The following is a 5,642-nucleotide window of genomic DNA, read 5'->3' as shown; positions in this document are numbered from 1 at the left end:
CCCACGGATACTTGAGGTGACATTGGAGTATCTAGGTGAAATTAGGGTTTTGGTTGATTTGTGTCTTAAGGTGTTATTCTAGTACGAACTCTAGGGCTGTTTGTGACACTTACAGGAATAGTCCAATGGATTGATTGGAAAGAATAACTTTGAGGTGGTTTCGTACCCTGCCATAATATCTTCGTTTGTTCTCCGCTATTAGTGACTTTGGAGTGACTCTTTGTTGCATGTCGAGGGATAGTTATGTGATCCAATTATGTTATTATTGTTGAGAGAACTTGCACTAGTGAAAGTATGAACCCCATGCCTTGTTTCCTAGCATTGCAATACCGTTTACGCTCACTTTTATCATTAGTTACCTTGTTGTTTTTATATTTTTAGATTACAAAAACCTTTATCTACCATCCATATACCACTTGCATCACCATCTCTTCGCCGAACTAGTGCACATATACAATTTACCATTGTATTGGGTGTGTTGGGGACACAAGAGACTCTTTGTTATTTGGTTGCAGGGTTGCTTGAGAGAGACCATCTTCATCCTACGCCTCCTACGGAATGATAAACCTTAGGTCATCCAGTTGAGGGAAATTTGCTACTGTCCTACAAACCTCTGCACTTGGAGGCCCAACAACGTCTACAAGAAGAAGGTTGTGTAGTGATGACCCACAAGTATAGGGGATCTATTGTAGTCCTTTCAATAAGTAAGAGTGTCGTACCCAACGAGGAGCAGCAGGAAATGATAAGCGGTTTCCAGCAAGGTATTCTCAGGAAGTACTGAAATAAGTGGTAACAGATAGTTTTGTGATAGGATAATTTGTAACGAGCAACAAGTAACAAAAGTAAATAAAGTGCAGCAAGGTGGCCAAATCCTTTTTGTAACAAAGGACAAGCCTGGACAAACTCTTATATAGAGAAAAGCGCTCCCGAGGACACATGGGAATATCGTCAAGCTAGTTTTCATCACGCTCATATGATTCGCGTTCGGTACATTGATAATTTGGTATGTGGGTGGACCGGTGCTTGGGTACTGCCCTTACTTGGACAAGCATCCCACTTATGATTAACCTCTATTGCAAGCATCCGCAACTACAACAAAAGTATTAAGGTAAACCTAACCATAGCATGAAACATATGGATCCAAATCAGCCCCTTACGAAGCAACACATAAACTAGGGTTTAAGCTTCTGTCACTCTAGCAACCCATCATCTACTTATTACTTCCCAATGCCTTCCTCTAGGCCCAAATAATGGCGAAGTGTCATGTAGTCCACGTTCACATAACACCACTAGAGGAGAGACAACATACATCTCATCAAAATATCGAACGAATACCAAATTCACATGACTACTAATAGCAAGACTTCTCCCGTGTCCTCAGGAACAAACGTAACTACTCACAAAGCATAAACATGTTCATAATCAGAGAGGTATTAATATGCATATAGGATCTGAACATATGATCTTCCACCAATTAAACCAACTAGCATCAACTACAAGGAGTAATTAACACTACTAGCAACCTACTAGCACCAATCCCGGACTTGGAGACAAGAATTGGATACAAGAGATGAACTAGGGTTTGAGAGGAGATGGTGCTGATGAAGATGTTGATGGAGATTGCCCTCTCCCGATGTGAGGAGCGTTGGTGATGACGATGGCGATGATTTCCCCCTTCGGGAGGGAAGTTTCCCCAGCAGAATAGCTCTGCCAGAGCCCTGGATTGGTTCCACCAAGGTTCCACCTCGTGGCGGCGGAGCTTCGTCCGAGAAGATGGCTTCTTATTTTTTCCCATCGAAAGACTTCATATAGGAGAAGATGGCCACCGGAGGGCCACCAGGGGGCCCACGAGGTAGGGGCGCGCCCAGGGGGGTAGGGCGCGCCCCCCACCCTCGTGGGCAGGGTGTGGCCCGCCTGGTGAAGTTCTTGCTCTCAGTATTTTTTATATATTTGGAAAACGTCTTCCGTGGAGTTTCAGGACTTTGGAGCTGTGCAGAATAGGTCTCTAGTATTTGCTCCTTTTCCAGCCCAGAATCCCAGCTGCCGGCATTCTCCCTCTTTATGTAAACCTTGTAAAATAAGAGAGAATAGGCATAAGTATTGTGACATAATGTTTAATAACAGCCCATAATTCAATAAATATTGATATAAAAGCATGATGCAAAATGGACGTATCAACTCCCCCAAGCTTAGAACTCGCTTGTCCTCAAGCGAAAAGCCGAAATCGAAAAATATGTCCACATGTTTAGAGATAGAGGTATTGATAAAAATAAAATACAGACATGAGGGCATCATGATCATTCTTAGAAAAGCAACTTATATAATTCTTGTCATATGATTTCTTATGCTAGAGTAATAATTCAATCACAATTTCAAGTATGAATCGTAAACTTCATTGAAAACTAAAAAACTATAATCTCAGTCATTGGAGCAATTGCAATTTATCATAACATAGGAAAGAGTCAATATATATGAGCTTTTCGGCAAGTCCACATACTCAACTATCATATAGTCTTTCACAATTGCTGACACTCACGCAATACTTCTGGGTATGGAGTTTTAATCGGACATAGAGAAAGATAGGGGCTTATAGTTTTGCCTCCCAACGTTTTACCTCAAGGGTAATGTCAACAATAATAGTTCATGCACACTCACATCCAATTAGCCATATATACCAGGATCTTTCCAACATACTGTGCTTTCCAAAGGATAAAGTGTAAAAAGGAAGTGTGAAGATCACCATGACTCTTATGCAAGGTAGGAGATAAAAGTAAAAGATAGACCCTTTGCAGAGGGAAGCAGAGGTTGTCATGCGCTTTTATGGTTGGATGCACAAAATCTTAATATTGCCACTTGTCATATGGACCTTCATTATGCTGTCTGTCGCTTTTATTTCTTCCATATCACACGATCGTATAAAGCTTATTTTCTCCCACACTAATAAGTCATACATATTTAGAGAGCAATTTTTATTGCTTGCATCGATGACAACTTACTTGGAGGATCTTACTCAATCCATAGGTAGGTGTGGTGGACTCTCATGGCAAGACTGGTTTAAGGGTATTTGGAAGCACAAGTAGTATCTCTACTTGGTGTGATGAATTTGGCTAGCATGAGGGGGAAAGGCAAGCTCAACATGTTGGAGAATCCAAGACAATATAATTTATCTCAGATGTAAGAAAACATAACCATTACGTTGTCTTCCTTGTCCAACGTCAACTCTTTTAGCATGTCATATTTTAATGAGTGCTCACAATCATAAAATATGCCCAAGATAGTATATCTATATGTGAAGACCTCTCTTTCTTTATTACTTCCTATTAATTGCAACGATGACCAAAACTATGTTTGTCAACTCTCAACAACTTTTATTCATCATACCTTTTCTATGTGAGCTCATTACTTTCCATAAGATCCATATGATCTCTTTGTTTCTTTTTATTTCTTTCTCTTTTCTTTTATTCACTTAGGATCATGGCAAAATAATCAAGCCCTTGACTCAACATTAATCTTTATTATATATAGCTCACGGACTCAATTACATAGAACGATAATAAAGCAAAACTCACAATTAGATCATACTAAGAACTTTTATTCTACTAGATCAAGATATTACCAAAAGGATCGAACTAAGAAAAACGGTAAAGATAAAAGTGATGGTGATATGATACCGGGGCACTCCCCCAAGCTTGGCAGTTGCCAAGTGGAGTGCCCATACCAGATACTCAATTCTTCTTTGTTGGTGGAGACGGTGGTGACTTTGTTGATGGCGTAGGCTTGTCGTCCTTCTTCCAAGGCATAGGCTCACCATCATAGAAGGATGACCGAGTCTCCGGGATCCTCAAATTTGCAGCCAAACTCATCCTTTTGAATCTATTTATACTCACAGTTTTGGTTTTGTAGGTCATAGATTTGAGCTTAAAGGTGCTTGATTTTCTCGTGAAGCTTGAAGATGGTCTCCCCGATGTTGTCGGCATCCAGCTTATGTTTGTTGGTGAACTCTGCGATCATCATGTGGTTGGAGTTGAGTCCATGCTCCACCATCCCCTGACACTTGAAAACTTGTTGCTCCATTGCTTCGAGCCTCGTCTCCACGCTTCCGGTCCCCTTTGGTCCCTCAGCATCACGGATGTGCAGCAAACCATCACGCATCTCAATGGTTTGAGGGTGTCGCTGCACCTCCGCGAGGTAAGGGTTGATGACCTTCTTGAAGAACTTGTCCTTGGGAGCACTTGGAGACGTCATGATAATCTAGATCTGTCAGAAAAACAGCTCGAAACAAAGACAAGAGATTTTTGTGTGATACGGGAGTCAAAACCCCCGGGAGATTATATAATGAATTTTTACCGACCAAAATACATGTCGTGTATGAAAACGGAGTCCGAAGAGCACACGAGGTGCCCACGAGGTAGGGGGCACGCCCAGGGGTTAGGGCACGCCCTCCACCCTTGTGGAGCCCTCGTGTCCTTCCCGGACTGCTACTTATTTTTCTATTTTTCTAAATATTCCAAAACGTACAAATATTGCCTTAAAAACTATTTTGGAGTCGGTTTACTTACCGTACCACATACGTATTCCTTTTCGGAATCTGGAACGTTCCGGAAAGTGTCCCTTATGTATTCCTCCGGGGTTACGGTTTCAATAACATTGGTTTCAATGTTTATGGGATTACCTAAGATATAATGTTTGATTCTTTGACCGTTCACCACCTTCGGATTTGTGCCTTCAAAATTTGTGATTTTTATGGCACCGGAATGATAGACCTCCTCAATAACGTAATGACCTTCCCATTTAGATAGAAGTTTTCCTGCAAAAATCTTAAACGAGAGTTGTATAGCAATACATAATCACCTACATTAAATTCACGCTTTTGTATTCTTTTGTCATGCCATCTTTTAACTTTTTCTTTAAACAGCTTGGCATTTTCATAGGCTTGGGTTCTCCATTCATCAAGTGAGCTAATATCAAAAAGCCTCTTCTCACCGGCAAGTTTGAAATCATAATTGAGCTCTTTAATAGCCCAATATGCCTTGTCTTCTAGTTCGAGAGGTAAGTGACATGCTTTTCCATAAACCATTTTATACGGAGACATACCCATAGGATTTTTATATGCAGTTCTATAGGCCCATAATGCATCATCAAGTTTCTTGGACCAATTCTTTCTAGATCTATTAACAGTCTTTTGCAAAATTAATTTGAGCTCTCTATTACTCAATTCTACTTTACCACTAGACTGTGGGTGATAAGGGGATGCAATTCTATGATCAACATCATATTTAGCAAGCATTGTACAAAAAGTACCATGAATGAAATGTGAACCACCATCAGTCATTAAATATCTAGGGACTCAAAATCTTGGAAAATAACTTCTTTAAACATCTTAATAGAAGTGTTATGATCAACACTACTAGTTGGAATAGCTTCTACCCACTTAGTAACGTAATCAACAGCAACTAGAATATGTGTATATCCATTAGAGGAAGGAAAGGGTCTCATATAGTTAAAGCCCCAAACATCAAATGGTTCAATAACAAGTGAATAATTCATAGGAATTTCTTGATGTCTACTAATATTACCAATTCTTTGACATTCATCACAAGATAGGACAAACTTACGAGCATCCTTAAAGAGAGTAGGCCAAT

The sequence above is a fragment of the Triticum aestivum genome, chromosome 7A, assembly GCF_018294505.1.
Source record: "Triticum aestivum cultivar Chinese Spring chromosome 7A, IWGSC CS RefSeq v2.1, whole genome shotgun sequence".
NCBI classification, from domain to species: Eukaryota; Viridiplantae; Streptophyta; class Magnoliopsida; order Poales; family Poaceae; genus Triticum; species Triticum aestivum.
This window is presented reverse-complemented; position numbering follows the sequence as displayed.